The sequence below is a fragment of the Chrysochloris asiatica genome, unplaced genomic scaffold (assembly GCF_000296735.1).
Source record: "Chrysochloris asiatica unplaced genomic scaffold, ChrAsi1.0 scaffold00042, whole genome shotgun sequence".
Taxonomy (NCBI): Eukaryota; Metazoa; Chordata; class Mammalia; order Afrosoricida; family Chrysochloridae; genus Chrysochloris; species Chrysochloris asiatica.
In genome coordinates, this window is record NW_006408560.1 from 4,056,218 (window position 1) to 4,073,597 (window position 17,380).

Consider the following 17,380-nt stretch of genomic DNA (forward strand, 5'->3'; position numbering starts at 1 on the left):
GGTAGTGAGGTTGGCCTAGGATCGGACATTGTTTCGTTCTGCTGTGCATGGGGTCGCTATGAGTCGGTTCCGACTGGATGGCACCTGACAACAACAACAACTCCACAAATGACTAACATTTTTGTCCTCTGTGTAAACCAAAGATTGTTTTCAATTGCAGACTTTGTAGATTCCATCTATCAGTCTAGTCTCAGTGTATGATTTCCTATAAACCATCAACAACCTAAATAACAGGCAGACACAGTTGAATCTTGCAGCAATACCTCGAGGAAGCAGCTAGGCTAGTTTCCAAGGGCCTCTAGGAGAAAAGATATGTTGAATTGTTTGATGAGACTCAGGGCAGAGGACATTGTGATTGTGATCCATTATATGAGGGAGATTTTGCCCAATACCTCTGGAAAGCAAGCCCCTCCATGTCTTTAAGAAACAAATCTGAAGCCTCCTAGAATATATGTCTCAGCACATTCTGTTTTCACACATAGAATATCTATGTCCCTGTGCTTGGAAAAGATCCAGCCCTGGGTTTGTAATGTGGGAAATTGGCCCTGTCTGAATTGATTTGTAGAAAATGAAAATGATCATAAGGAGGAAAAAGAGGAGCTGGCAATCTATTTCTGAAAACTAAGCCATTGAAAATCATACAGAACACAGCTCTATCTTGACACACATGGGGTTGCCCTAAGCCACGGTCAATCATGACAACTGGTTTTGTATTATTTAACTTCTTTAATCCATTCAGCCAATAACCAATGGTCTCATTTAACAATGTTGCCTGTTTCCTTTGCAGTGCTTATTTTCGTTCCTATTTGCTTAGTAAATTAGAGTCCATCTGTCCCAAGAAGAGCTAACCAGTCAGGGACTTACTGTGCCCATGGAGGCTACCTGTTCTTTCCTATAAGGTTCAAACCCAGAATGAGATGCATGTATGCTTTTGGCCTGTTTGGCCTATCATAACAAGGTATTTCACGGGCAGGGGAAAAAGAATTGTAGCATGGTACAATACTGAGATAAAGAGACCTAGAAGTTACAAGATCTCTAGGTCATGTTCATTGCCTGCGGGATGGCATTTATTGGGTCACTACATGCAAAATTCAGCACAATTAAAGCACCTGAGGATAACACCTGGTATTCTCCAGGTGTGCTGTGTGTCTGCGCTGTACACAAGCGGATTCCAGAGTCTTCATCTGTAAAGGGACTTTGATTAGCATTCTGTGACCTCTCTCTTATGCCTTCCTCCAGGACCAGCGAGTGTGTCCTGGAGTCTAATCCTTTTTGATTAAAACTTCTATCCACCTGAACCACCACTCATCTGTCAGTTTGTTGTACTGTGGTGGCTTATGTGGTGCTGTCACTCTGGAAGCTGACCAACAGGGTCAGCCACGGTGGACAGGTTTCAGATGAACTTCCAGACTAAGAGCAGGAAGAATAAGAGAAAAAATATTTATTCACTAAAAACCTTATGAATAGCAGTGAAACACTATCAGGTAGCACCAGAATATTAAATATTGAAACACGATAAAGAGCACCAGAATGTTGCCAGATATAGTGCTGGAAGATGAGTCAGCTGTATTGATATAACTATCAATACAAGATATATTGATATTTACTGGTGATTGGAAACAAACAGGAAGGATCAGTAGTTGGAAAATAGGGTCTTTGTGGTAGAAATTATGCTGGAGATCACATGATAGAACTTTGCAAGACCAATGACTTCTTCATTGCAAATACTTCTTTTCAAACAACATAAAAGATGACTATACACATGGATCTCACCAGAAAGAATATACAGAAATCAAATTGACTACATTTATGGAAAGAGACAGTAGAAAAAGTCCATATCATCAACCAAAACAAGGCCAGATGGAACAGACCATCAACTGCTCATATACAAGTTCTAGCTGAAGCTGAAGAGAACTAAAACAAGTTCATATTTAGAGCCAAAATATGACTTTGAATATATCCTACTTGAATTTAGAGATCAGCTCAAGAAATTATTGGATTAATTACACACTAATGACTGAAGATCAAAATAGTTGTGGGATGACATGAAAACCATCATATAGGAAGAAAGCAAAAGGTCATTAAGAAGGCAAGAAAAAAGGAAAAGGCCAAGGTGGATGTCAGAAGAGACTCTGACACTCTCCAATGGAGAGATGCTAAAGCAAATGGAAGAAATGAAGAGGTAAAAGAGCTAAATAGAAAATTTCGAAGAGCAGCTCAAGAAGACAGAGTTAAATATTGTAATGAAATGTGCAAAGACCTGAAGTTAGAAAGCCAAAAGGGAAGAACACACTGAGCATTTCTCAAGCTGAGGGAACTGAAGAAACAATTCAAGCTTCTACTTGAAATATTGAGGATTGTATGAGCAAAATATTGAATGACGCAGGTAGCATCAAAAGAAGAGAAAGGAATATACAGAGTCACCATACCAAAAAAAATATGGTCGATGTTCAACCATTTTGAGAGGTAGCATATGATCAAGAGCCAATGATATTGAAGGAAGAAGTCCAAGGTGTATCAAAGGCATTGGCAAAGAACAAGGCTCTGGGAATAGATGGAATACAAATTGAAATCTTTCAACAAACTGATGCAGCATTGGAGGCACTCACTCATCTATGCCAAGAAATTCGACTGGAAGAGATCCATATTTGTGCCCATTGCAAAGAGAGGTGACGCAATGGAATGTGTAATTTATCAGACAATATCATTAATATCGCACGCAAGTAAAACTTTAGATAAATCAAAAATGGCTGCAACCACACATTGATAGAAAAGTGCCAGAGATTCAAGCCAGTTTCAGATGAAGACATGGTACGAAGGATGTCATTGCTGACATCAGATGGATCTTGGCTAAGAGCAGAGAATACCAGAAAGATGTTTACCTGTGCTTTATTGACTGTGCAAAAGCTTTCGATTGTGTGGATCATGACAAGCTATGGACAATATTGCGAAGTATTCTGAAACACTTAAATGTGTTGGCTAAGAGCAGAAAATACCAGAAACACTTAAATGTGTTGGCTAAGAGCAGAGAATACCAGAAAGATGTTTACCTGTGCTTTATTGACTGTGCAAAAGCTTTCGATTGTGTGGATCATGACAAGCTATGGACAATATTGCGAGTATTCTGAAACACTTAAATGTGCTGATGAGGAACCTATACATAGAACAAGAGTCAGTAATTCAAACAGAACAAGGGAACACTGAATGGTTTAAAATTAGGAAAAGTATGCACCAGGGTTGTATTCTTGCATTATACCTATTCAATCTGAGAAATTGGATTGTATACAAATAATCTGAGAAATTGGATTGTATGAAGAAAAACATGGCATTGGGATTGGAGGAAGACTCATTAGCAACCTGTAATATGCAGATGTTACAACCTTACTTTCTGGAAGCAAAGAGGACTTAAAATGCTTACTGATGAAGATCAAAGACCACAGCCTTCTGCATGGGTTGCACCTCAATGGAAAGAAAACAAAAATTCTCACCACTAAACCAATAAACAACATCCATGTATATGGAGAAAAGACTGAAGTTGTCAAAGACTTCATTTAGCGTGAATCAACCATTAACACTGATGGGAGCAACAGTCAAGAAGTCAAACATTTGCACTAGGTAAATCTGCTGCATAAGGCCTCTTTAAGGTGTTCAGGAGCAAAGATGTCAGTTTAAGGACTAAGGTGTTCCTGACCCAAGCCATGAGATTTTCAATAACTTCATATGCATGTGGAAGTTGGACAGTGAATAAGGGAGACCATAGAAGAATTAATGCATTTGAGTTATGGTGTTGTAAAATAATATTTAAAGTATAAAAGGCCAAAAGAACAAACCAATTGTGTTGGAAGAAGTATAGCCAGAATTCTTGAATGCCAGGATGGCCAGACTTTGTCTCTAATATTTAGGACATAAAATCAGGAGGGACCAATCCCTGGAGAAGGATATCATGTTTGGTAAAGTGGAGGGTTGGGGAAAAAGAGGAAGAGCCCCAACAAGATGAGTTGGCACAACCAGCAAGGGGCTCAAACATAGCAATGATTGAGAGGTTGGCACAGGACCAGACAGTGTTTCATTCTGTTGTGCAGAGGGTCACTATGAATCAGTGCTGACTTGATGGCACTTAACAATAACAACATTCTCCTGGAGCTGCAGGAGGAGGAAGAGAATGAAATTCTGCAGGAACTTCACTGGATGAGATGGTATTTGACTCATCATTTCACTATGCTCTGTCTGAATCATACCAGCCTTCTTATGGGATAACAGAAATTCTGCTCTGGTCCCGATGTAACCAGTGAATATTCCCATTACAAGGAGACTGAAATTCTGACTAGTCTCCCAGTTAACCTCTATATTCTCCTATCTATACTGAGAGATGTCTTCTCTGCAGACAAGTCCTATAGACATATGTGATTTGAATCAGGATCTAGCTCTAGAACTGAGTTGTAGGTATAAGTATCAGGTGGGTCCAGTAGTTTTGCTTTTTGCCTCTTGCCAGGGTTACACCTCTGTCACCTGCCCCCCACTTACAAGTGTAGGCTTTTGATCAGAGGCAGGTCAGTGCAGGAAGAGGGAGAAGGACATGGTGAACTCTCTGAATCACTACTGAACTGTACAGAATCTAACGGACTTCCTCATGCAATGATTTTTCAAATTGCACTTCGGGAATATTTTTCTCTGAACTTCTCTGGTCATCAACATATGCTGGGATTCTTACCTAATGCTTTTCAGTATTTGTTTTAGACTTTTTTGGGCTCCATGCTTTATTCACTGTATTCTCCCACCTCCCTCTGACTCAGTCTAGATATGAGAGCATCAACACCACATCCTGCGCATGCCCGTGGTTTCAATGAAGACAAAGCTCTGACTCTGGGTTTTCATCTTCCATAAATGGCCATGGTTTTCATTCTTTGAGCAGCACCAACCATTTTTCTTCCCCATTTGTGAGTTCACCATTTCATCCATCAGTCTAGTCTTAGTGCTGTCATCTTAAGTAAACTATGAAACACCATAATACCTTTCTGTAGTCTTCAGCAAGTCTCATCCAATTTGGTAGGAACACCTTAAGTGGCATCCTCATTGGTATTTAGATTAAAAATCCTTTTTTTTTCCTTCTCACTTATCCTATTGTTGACTTCTCTGGTAAGAGAAACATTTGAATTATTAAAAAACTTTACTCATCAAGTAATCTTGTAGGTAATAGCTAGAAACTCTCTTATATGTCTCAGTAAAACTGAATATTTTATAATGAGGTTAGCCAAGATTAGTATAAATAAGTACATTTTCATGTTAAGAACATACTTTTTAAAAATGTTTTATTGTGAATTATGTGATAGTTTACATGGGATAACATTAGCTTTACAGTCATGCTGTCATATATCATTTCATTGCCATGGTTACAATTCCCTTCATGCATCATCAACCAACCAAAGAGTATACACCACAAGCCTGTCCCCCAGTCATCAGCACACAGCCCCTCTCCCTCTCTGTGTCTAAAGTCCCCAGCTGCTCCATTGCTCCATGTCATCATCTCTGCCTCCATCTCAGGCATCACTGCTTCTCTTGGTAGGGCCCACCCTCCGCTCTTCTCCTTTGATGGTCCCAAGGACCTCAGCTCCTAGACTGCAAAGTTAATCACTCCCCTCCTAGCTACAAAACATCTACCTGTACATTTCCAACCCTCACAATCAGTCCTGATAACAATTATTCACTATTGTATGACAAGAGACCTATCTGCAACCAGCTTCTGCAAGTGAACCATTCTAGTTTCATTCTCCTCCCTGGGATCCTAAATGTTTCCTACTTTCACACATCTTTACCTTCTTACCTCTCACTGAGAAAACAAGGGTCACCATGCACTGACTTTGCTGGTAGTCCGTCTACAAACTGACTGAACGACACCCTGGCCATCTTCTTCGTCAGGGGCTGAGGAGCTGAGGTGAATCCCTCCACCTGGGCTTGGAGTCTGTTCTGAACCACTTAGGTACTGTTCCGTTATCTGCTCCTTTGGCCTCATCCCTTCACGCTCTCCCCTCTTTGCTGGCTCTTTCTTATCATTTTTAAAACAGACTCAAGTCTTTAAGGACATATAAAAAAACTGCAACAGGAGGCAGGGCTTGATGGCGGCTAGGGTGGAGGTGCAGTGAAGTTCACCATCAGCCATACAACAGAATACCAGGCAAAACAGATCCAGGGCAGAGCTCCAAAACTCAGAACCACAGAGCTAGGAATATTTTTAAAGTTTGAAGGCTTATAGCTAGTAGAATTGAAGCTGAAGTAAGAAACCGCGTACTTTTGAATCTGCCTGGCTTGGAGGCCCAGAGCTGACATCTTGGGTGAGACCAAATGGCAAGACCAAGCGGGGGAGCAGAAACACCATGGAAAAATGCCACAGGAACCTTGGAGCAAAGGTGGACAATATACTTTGTCAGTTTTGCTTTGTTCTGATTTTTTTTTTTGGTATCTGGTCATTGGTTCCCCCTCCCCCCCCCCACTGTTTCTGCACATCCATTATGGTGACTAGAGGTGGGCAGGGGGTCAGAGCAAGTGGATACCCCCACCCTTACCACTGGTGGATTCTTCTGCCACGCATGCACATAGATACGCAGCCCAAGAGCAGGCCCTGAATGTTTTTGTTTGTTTGTTTTTTAACATGGGAAAGGCCAGGAGAGGGCTGTAGAGAGGCAAAGAGAGTTTAAAAACAAAACAGGCCAAAAATTAAATTAAAGCCTGAGGTATAGCAAAACAACCAACAGTGCATCTTGAAATCTCTCAGGCAACTTTGAAAGCAAGAAGCTGAAGAGACGACATTAAAGTCATATTCATATTATGCTACAGATTTTGTTTGTTTGTTCTCTCCCTCCTCAGCCTTTTCTGTGATTATAGACTGCAGTATTCAGTCTAGTTTTGTTTTTTGTTATTATTATTATTATTTTTTTGCTGGTGCTGTTTTATGCTCCCCCTTCTACATTTAGGGGACCTTTTCTCTCCCTTTATTACCCAAGAAGAGTCAGTAACTGCTGCCATATAGTCAAGCTACAATCACACTCTATAAAACACCAAAACCCAGGCAAGAACCAATACCAACTGCCATATAACAGGGAGGCAGACGACACCTTTGAAAGTTATTCTGAGTTAAGCAATAAGAAGAGTGAAAAGGGAAGCCCACCTCATGATCACATCTACCTGAAAGCAATCAGAAAACATAAAAAATACAAAAACACATACTTAATTATTAAAGCCACAGATAAACACTAAACATGTCCAAGAAGCAAAAGCAGATGACCATATCAGCACATATCCAGAAACAAGATAAAATGTCTGAGACAAATGACCTAGAGGTAGACATGGACTCCATTCTGGAAGGAAGGCAGACCTTGGAAATGCCTGAGAAGGAATTCAGAAAAATGATTATAAAATGTTTCAAAACACTTTCCAATGGAGTTGAGAAAAATAAGGAAGAAGTCAGGAAAGCGCTACAGGAACAATCAAATAAGATAGATACATCATTGAAAACTATTCAAAACCTACAGAAAGATGTGCAAATGATCAATAATAGATTATCAGAAATAGACAATACTCTGAAAGGGCAAAGGAGTAGAATAGAAGAGATGAAAGGCAGAACCAGTGAGCTGGAAGACAGATCTCTCAATACCATTAAGATAGAAGAGCAAACAGAAAAAAGGATAAAAAATCTGAAGAAGGACAACATGAAGAGGAATAACTTTAGAATTATCAGCATTCCAGAACAAGAAGAATCACATAAGTCCACAGAGGAAATAGTTGAAGAACTGCTAGAAGAAAATTTCTCTAACATCCTGAGAAGTGAAAAGATAAATATTCAAGAAGCTCAACCAACCCCAGGAAGGCTAGACCCCAAAAGAAAATCACCAAGACATATCATAATCAAGCTTTCCAAAATCAAAGATAAGAACAGAATCCTGAAAGCACCTAGGGAAACAGAAGTGTTACATACAAAAGCAAGCAAGTCAGATTAAGCTTGGATCTCTCAGCAGAAGCCATGCAAGCAAGAAGGCAATGGGAAGACATATATAAAACCCTGAAAGAAAAAAACTGCCAACCAAGAATCCTCTACCCAGCAAAGCTGTCAATCAAATATGATGGTGTGATCAAAACATTCCAGAATAAACAGAAGCTAAGGGATTTTGCCAAAGCCAACCCTGCGCTACAAAACATCCTAAAGGGAGACAACAAACAGAAATTGACATACGTGGTAGCACCTCCCAGAATTAAATAAAGAGAAGGAAGACTTTAGACACAGAGAGGGAGAGGGGCTGTGTAATGATGACCCGTGGGGCAGGCTTGCAAGGCATACCCTTTGGTTGGTTAATATGCATGGAAGGGATTGTAACCATGGCAGTGAAACGATATATGATAGGATGACTGTAAAGCTAATGTTCTCCCATGTAAACTATCACATAATTCACAATAAAACATTAAAGAAGAAGAATAAGAATGAAGCCCTGACAACTTCAATCTTTTCTCCATTGATAAGAATGTTGTTTATTGGTCCAGTGGAGAGGATTTTCATTTTCTTTACATTGAGATGAAATCCATACTGAAGGCTGTGCTCTTTGATCTTCATCAGCAAATGTTTTAAGTCCTCTTCACTTTCAACAAGGAAGGTTGTATCATCTGCATATTGCAGGTTGTTAATGAGTCTTCCTCCAATCCTGATGCCATGTTTTTCTCCATATAACCCAGTTTCTTGGATTATTTGCTCAGCATACAGGTTGAATAAATATGATGAAAGAATACAACCCTGTCGCACACCTTTCTTAATTTTAAACCATTCAGTGTTTCCATATTCTGTTTCAACAACTGCCTCTTGGTCCATGTACTGATTCCTCATGATAGTGTAACATGGTGTAGTCACTATAGAAAAGTTGGCAGTTCTTTGAAAATTTAAATAAATATGACCCAGCAATTCTACTTGGTATATATCCAAAAGACTTGAAAGGAAGGACTGAAACATTTGTACATCAATGTTCATAGCCGCATTATTCACAATAGCCAAAAGGTGGAGAGACTCCAAGTGCACATCAGTCAATGAATAGACAAACAAAAATGTGTTACATAACACAGAATGGAATGCTACTCAGCTACAAAGACAAAAAATTCTGATACATGCTACAAAATGAATGCACCTTGAAAACACTGTATTAATGTTTAGTCACCAAAAACCTTATGAATAGAAGCAGAACACTTTCAGCAACAGAACTGAATATTGAAACATTATGAATAGCATCAAAATATTGTCAGATATAGTGCTGGAAGATGAGCCCCTAGGTTAGAAGACACTCAAATAACTCACGACAAGAGCTGCTTCCTCAAAGTAGAGTTGACTGGGATGACGCGAATGGAGTAAATCTTTTGGGACCTTCATTTGCTGATGGGGCTCAATTTAACATCAGGAGAAACAGTTGTAAACATCCCTTAAAAATCAGAACATGGAATGTATGTAATATGAAGGCAGTAGAATCGGAAGTTGCCAAAAATGAAATGGGATGCATAATGATCAACATCCTAGGCATCCATGAGCTAAAATGTCCATTTTGAATCTGACAACCATATATACTATACCAGGAATGACAAACTGAAGAACAAAGTTGCATTCATCACCAAAAAGAACATTTCAAGATCTATCTTGAAGTATAATCATGTCTATGCTAGGGCAATATCCATATGCCTACAAGGAAGACCAGTTAATACTGCTATTATTCAAATTTATGCACCAACCACTAAAGGCAGTGACTATGAAATTGAAAAATTCTACCAACTTCTTCAGTTTGAAATTAATCAAGTGTGCAATTTAAGATGCATTGATAATTACTGGTGATTGGAATGCAAAGATTTGAAACAAAGAGGAAGGATTAATATTTCTGTTTGGTCACAGAAATGATGCTGGAGATTGCATGATTGAAATTTGCAAGACCATTGACTTCTTCATTGAAATGACTTTTTTTTTAACAACATAAAAGATGAATATACACATGGACCTCATCAGATAGCGTATACAGAAATAAAACTACTATATTTTTGTTTATTTTAACAACATAAAAGATGAATATACACATGGACCTCATCAGATAGTGTATACAGAAATAAAACTACTGTATTTTTGGGACGGATTGGCAAAGTGGCAGTATCAATGGGCTCAAGCGTGGTAACCATTGTGAGGTTGGCCCAGGACAGGGCAGTGTTTCATTCTGTTGTGCATAGGGTCACTATGAGTCAGTATCGATTCAATGGCACCTAACAACAACAACAACATATTTGTGGGAAGATATGGTGGAAAAGCTCCATATCATTAGCCAAAATAAGGCCAGGAGCAAACTGTAGAACAGACCATCAGTTGCATATATGCAAGTTTTGGCTGAAGCTGAAGAAAATTAAAGTAAGTCCACAAGAGCCAAACTATGACTTGAACATATCCTACCTGAATTTAGAGATCATCTCAAGAACAGATTTGATGCATTAGATACTAATGACTGAAGATCAAATGAGTTGTGGGATGATATCAAGAAACAGGAATAAAGCAAAAGGTCATTTAAGAAGACAAGAAAGAAAGGAAAGACCAAAATGAATGTCAGAAAAGACTCTGACACTTGCTCTTTAAAGCAAATGGAATAAATGAGGAAGTAAAAGCACTGAACAGAAAATTTCTAAGGGCAACTTGAGAAGACAAAGTCAAATATTATAATGAAATGTACAAAGACCTAGACTTAGAAAACAAAATGGAAGAACAGGCTCAGCATTTCTCAAACTAAAAGAACTGAAGGAAAAATTCACGCCTCAACTTGAAATACTGAAGGATCCTAAGGGCAAAATATTGAATGATACAAGAAAGCATCAAAAGAAGATAGAAAGAATATATGGAGTCACTGTACCAAATAGAAATGGATGCTGTTTATCCATTTCAAGAGGTATTATAGGATCAAAAGCCAATAGTACTGAAGGAGGAAGTCCAAGGTGTACTGAAGGCATTGGCAAAAATATGAGGCTCTGGGAATTGACGAAATACAAATTGAAATCTTTCAACAAACTGGTACAGCCCTGGAGGCATTCACTCATCTATTCCAGTAAATTCAGAAGCTAGCTACCTGGTCAAATGATTGGAAGAGATTCATATTTGTGCCTATTCCAAAAAGACGTGACCCAATGGAATGCAGAAATCATCAGACAATATCATTAATATCACATGCAAAAAATTTTTTGCTAAAGAGATATAAAAATTCTTGCAACAGTACATTGACATGGAACTGCCAGAAGTTTAAGCTGGATTCAGACAAGGGCATCATGGAAGGAGAGATAATATTGGTGATATCAGATGGATCATGACTGAAAGCAGAGAGTACCAGAAAGAAGGTTACCTGTGCTTTATTGACTATGCAAAGACTTTTGACTGTGTGGATCATGACAAGCTATGGACAACATTGTGTAGAGTATTCAGGTTCACTTAATTGTGCTCATGAAGAACATGTACATAAGCCAAAAGGCAGTCATTTGATCAGAACAAGGAGACAATGAATGGTTTAAAATTAGGAAAAATGTGCACCATACTTATTCAATCTTTATGCTGAGCATGTAATACTAGAAGCTAGGCTATATGAAAAAGAATGTGGCATCAGAATTGGAGGAAGACTCATGCAGATGATATAACCTTGCTTGTTGAAAGGGAAGAGGACTTAAAATACTTACTGATGAAGATCAAAGACCACAGCCTTTAGTATTGATTGCATCTCAATGTCAAGGAAACAAAAATCCTCATCACTGAACTTATAAATACATCAAGATAAATGGAGAAAGGATTAAAGTTGTCAAAGACTTCATTTTGGTCAGGTCCACTATCAACACTCATGGAAAGAGCAATCAAGAAATCAACGACATATTGCATTAGGTAAATCTGCTGTACAAGACCTCTTTAAAGTGCTTAAGAGCAAAGATATCAATTAGAGGATTAAGATGTGCCTGACCCAAGCCATGCATTTTCAGTAGCTTCATATGCCTGGTAAAGTTGGACAATGAATAAGGAACCATACAGAAATTGATGCATTTGAGTTATGGTGTTGGAGAAGAATATTAAAAGGACCATGGTCTGTTGGAAGAACAAACAAATTTGTGTTGGAAGAAATACAACCAGATCGCTCCTTTGAAACCAGGATGATAAGATTTTGTCTTTCATACTTTGGATATGTTATCAGGAGGGACCAGTCCCTGGAGGCAAATACCATGCTTGGTAAAGTGGAGGGTCAGCAAAAAAGAGGAAGAGCCCAACAAGATGGACTAGCACAGGCAGCAGTATGGGCTCAAGAGTAACAATCATTGTGAGAAGGTGCAGGACCAGACAGTGGTTTGTTCTGTTATGTACAAGGTCATTTTGAGTCAGAATTGCCTCAAGGGCACCTAACAGCCATTTCACTCAGCATAGTGTCTTCAAGCTCCATCTATACAGTGGTTGTTAAATGCCACTGACTTGGTTCTAACTCATAGCGACTGACGGATTTGAACTGCCAACCTTGTAGTTAGCAGACCAGTGCTTATCCTAGCACCACAGGAAAGCTGCAACATACTGTAGCACAGATCAAGACTCCATTTCACTTCCTTGCTGAGTAGTATTCCATTGTATGCATATACCAAATTGTGCTTATCCATTCATTCTTTGATGGGCATTTAGATTTTTTTCCACCTTTGGGCTAGTGTGAATAATGCTCCAATGAACATCAGTGTACTAGGCTTTTTCTGAGGCTTTACTTTCAAGTCTTTGTGGTATATACCTGGGAACAAAATTGCTGGGTTATATAGTAGTTCTATTTTCTGTTTTTTGACCACACAGCGATATCATTTTGCATTCTCACTAGTAAGAAATAAGTATTCCAGTTTCCCCACATCCTCATCAACATTTCTTGTTTTCTAGTTGTTGTTGATGATGGTACTTTAGTCTAGAATCTAGTGAGAATATGATGATATCTCATTGTGGTTTTGATTAGCATCATACTGATGGTTCAGGACTCAGAAAAATTTTTTATGTGTCTGGTGACCATTTGAAGATCCTTTTTGCTGCAATGTCTATTTGCATCATTTGTCCATTTTCTGATTGGATTGTTTCTTTTTTATTAAGTTGTCTACATTTTCTATATATTTTGGTTAATTGACTCTTATCAGATATATGGGTCTTAAAGGTATTCTCCCAGGCAATTGCTTGTTTTTTTTTTTACGTTTTTTGCTAAAGTCTTTGTGTGTGTGTGTTTAATATCTTTAATTATGTAAAGATTTGTTCATTCACATCACCTAGAGAACATGTCACCCACTGCTCTGCTTGGCAGCCAGTTTCTTCAGCAATGATGAGGTGGGTACCTTTTCCTCAGGGAAAAAAAATCCATGGTTTGTTGCCTTTGCTAATAACAAAAATGTTGGAAAGTTGATGGCGAAGCTGTTGCTATTAGCATCTTTCACACGAACCACATCAAAAGAGCCAGGATGTCTCTCTCTGTTAGTGATCTCACCAATTCTTCCCAGGTTGGCACTTCCAGTCACCATACACAGGTTACCAGTGTCAAACTTGATGAAATCCATAATCTTTCCAGTCTCCAAATCAATCTGAATAGTATCATTCATCTGGATGAGGGGATCAGGGTAGCGTATGGTGCGAGCACCATGGGTCATCAGATGGGGGATTCCTTTTGTGCCCACAAAGGTCTTTCTTACTTTGCACAACTTGTACTTCGCCTCCTCAGGTGTAATATGATGAACAGCAAGTTGACCGTTGGTGTCATAGACCAGACAGAAAATTTCTCTGGTTTTGTCAATGCTGATGATATCCATAAAACCATCAGGGTATGTTGTATCAGTCCGGACCTTGCCATTAATCCTAATGAACCACTGCATACACATCTTTTTAACTTCATCTCCTGTCAGGGCATACTTAAGAAAATGATCAGTGGGAGGCATTCTCTCAGGTGTGGGGGCCAGTGGATGGGCGTGGAGCAAACACACCAGTCAGTTTGTCCAACATCCAATGCTTTGGGGCAGCCACACACTTAAGATGCTTCTTGGGACCATGAGCCATGGCTGCACTGAGCAGGAAAGAGTTGGTAAAGTCTTTTGATGAACAAAAGTTTTAAATTTTTATGAGATCCCCTTTATTTATTTTATCTTTTGCTGTTTGGATTTTTATTGTTCGACTGGATAGTTCACTGTTGAAAAGCTCGGTCTGACAGCTTAGTCTCTGTTTGTTCTATGAATTTTATGTCTTTTAGAGTGTACATTTAGGCCACTGATCCATTTAAATTTGTTTTTATTTATAATGACTAATGCGTAGTGGTTACGAATCGGGCTGCGAACCTTAAGGTCAGCGGTTCGAAACTACCAGCCGCTCCGCGGGAGAAAGATGAGGCTTTCTACTCCCGTAAGGATTTACACCCTCGGAAACCCTGTACAGGGTCGCTATGGGTCGGAACCGACTCGATGGCACTTAACAACAACAACATAGCTGTATATGGAGTCCTGGTGTGGTACTGTGGGCTAATGCATCAAACTTCAAAGTTTTTGAACTGCAAGGTTGGTGGTTCAAGCTCACCAGGTGTTCCTTGGAAAGCCTATACAGGGTCACTATGGGTCAGAATTGACTTGAGGGCACTTAACAACAACAACAACAGAGCTGTATATAGTATGTTTTAAAATAAGGAAATGAGAGTCCTCTAGAAATAGGATTTCTTTCTTTTATTTTTTTAAAATGAATTGGGGTGTAAAAACTAATTTGGCACTTTAGGTTCAAAGCCAAATCATCACAGAGAGGGCGCTGGTGGTAGCTCTGTGATTTACCTTTTGGCTCTGTTGGCTCCCAGGGGCTCTGTTCCTTCCAATTTCCCTGGACTTAATAGGTCAGGTCTTAGCCTTGCAGACCCTAATTTGAGTCACCTCAGCCATAGAAGTGTCCTGGATCAGCCCATGTTACCTAGCCTTGAGGACTGACTGGGTGCCCTGGTACCACTTCACTCTGTGGTCCCAGTGAAAATCCCCAAAGTGTCTTAACCAGAAAGAAACGCATGCCTGTCATCAGACTGTGGTAGCCCTTTCCTGTCTTGGCCGGCACTGTGTGGGGAAACGAGGGATGAAAGAGGAGGAGGAAGCAAGGGGCAGAAGGATGGCTGGACGGATCGAGAAGTGGTGGGAGATGGGGAGACAGATGGGTGAAAGACAGGAAGATAGGGAGAGCATCTCCAAGGAGTGAGAGATTAGAATAGAAGGAGAGAGGGGATAGGCTCAGCCCAGTAAATCCCCAATCCAATTTTAACTATCCTCAGCACTCTCAGGGAAGGAGTGTGGAATGGAAATAAAACCATAGGGAAGAAGTGGGAAAACTGTTGTTTCATGGAGGGGATTACGTTCATTGAGATGAAATAAAGTGTATGATTTGTTGAATGTAAAACTAAGGCTCTGCTCTGTGAATCGTCACTCAATTCACAATTAAGAGTTTTGTTTTTTTTTTTAAAAAAAGGTTCTCCATGTCCCGGATCACAAATTGGCTCTTTTCTCATTCCTAGAAATACAAGTCTCAGACCACAGAGACAAAGTGAGTCAGGGGATCTTCTCCCCTTGCAGATGAACTCGGGCCTCTCTCAGCAGTAGAAGAAATTCCAGACAGAGTACGACCCTGGGAACTAGGGAGGCTGAGAAAGCACTTCTACACTAGCAAGTGAGTCAGAACACTCAAAACTATGGGTGGTTCCATGGTGTAATGGTGAGCACTCTGGACTCTGAATCCAGCGATCCGAGTTCGAGTCTCGGTGGGACCTTTCTCTTTAGTGCAAATCGACACCGTCTTTTACTCTGACAGCCACCCAGGCAGAAATACTACAAAACAAACGGGTCAAATACACAGCCAATGGGATGTATTTTCTCACCTCCGCGACTGGTTCCTCCTCTTGGCTTGAGAAAGAAGCTTCTCCAACCCAGCCGCAGTCCAATACTTCGGTCCTCTGCTCTCAGCCCCGCGCTGTTTGCACTTCTCAGTCACAGCCGCAGCTGAGAACCCTCCACCCACCTCTCTCTTCTCCTTCTCAAGATTCATGGTCCCAGAAGCCTTGTTCACAGAGAGACTCGGTCCATACGGAAAATGCAGACCCTTCGAGGTACCCTAGCCTGTCAAGAAGTCCAGCAATAAGCAAGCCCACTGTTCATTCTGACTTCAGGACTCAGGGGTCAACTGCAGAACTGAAATCCTACGTTCTATCTTTGACCACAATGAAAAAAGTTACAGTCAGTAACAAAAGAACAAGTGAAAAGCTCATATAATCGTGAAAATTAAAAACATGCTTCAGACAACCAGTGGGTCGAAGAAGAAAACACAAGGGAAATTAGGAAATATGGAGAGAGGAATAAAAGTGAAAACAAAACAACACCCAAATTTATGAGATGCAGCAAAGGCAGTGCTCAGAGGGAAATTTATAGCTACAAAAGTCTGCCTCATAAAAGATCTCATATTAATACCCTAGTATTACACCTTGAGGAACATGAAAAAGAAGAGTAAATGGAACTCAAAGCTAGCAGAAGAGAGTAAATTATAACAATTAGCGAGGAGATACTGAAATAGAGAATTGAAGAACAATAAAAAGAATTAATTAAACCAAACATTGATTCTTTGAGAAGACTGAAAAATTGAAAACCTTTTAAAATTTAGACTGACAAAGAAAAGGACAGTGAAGATGGTAATAAGTAAAATGAAAATGGAAGTAGGGACATTGTTCCCAACTCTATAGAAATAAAAAGGATTATAAGAAAATACTATGAACAATTGTGCATCAACAAGTTAGATAAAGTTGATCAAATGGATGAATGCCTAAAACCACACAAACTAAGCTGACTCAAGAAGAAATAGAAACTCGTACCTCACACACATATAAAATGAACTCAACGTGGATTGAAGACCTAACTGTAAAGCCTAGAACTATAAAGATCATCAATGAAAAAAATAGGGACAAACTTAGGGGCTCTAATACATGGTACACTATCAACTATAACTGAAAACATGCAAACAGAAGATGAAATAGATGACTGGGATCTCCTAAAAGTTAGACACTTGTGCATAGCAAATGATTTCACCAAAAGAGTAAAAAGAAAATCCACAGACTTGGGAAAAACAAACTTTGGCGATGACATATAAGAAAAAGGGTTAGTCTCTAAAATTTATAGAATATTCAATACCTCAAAAAACAATCCAGTTTAAAAGTGGGCAGAAGAAGCAGCTGAGGACTACTAGATTCATGGGAAGAGAAGGACTAAGAGCTGGCAACTAGGAGGCAGACTTGCAGAATGTGTGCTTTGGTGGTATAAATTATTATCTGTGCCTGCGTGTTTAAAAAAA

At 39.5% G+C, this 17,380-nt stretch overlaps 1 non-coding gene and 1 pseudogene across 1 annotated transcript; one reads left to right on the forward strand and one right to left on the reverse strand.

Annotated features, from left to right (window-relative positions):
- Window positions 1–13,317: 13,317 nt before the first annotated feature.
- LOC102810581 lies at window positions 13,318–14,083 on the reverse strand (annotated as a pseudogene).
- Window positions 14,084–15,740: 1,657 nt separating this feature from the next.
- Window positions 15,741–15,812, forward strand: TRNAQ-CUG. The gene has a single exon. It is a non-coding gene; the product is annotated as a tRNA-Gln (tRNA).
- Window positions 15,813–17,380: the final 1,568 nt, after the last annotated feature.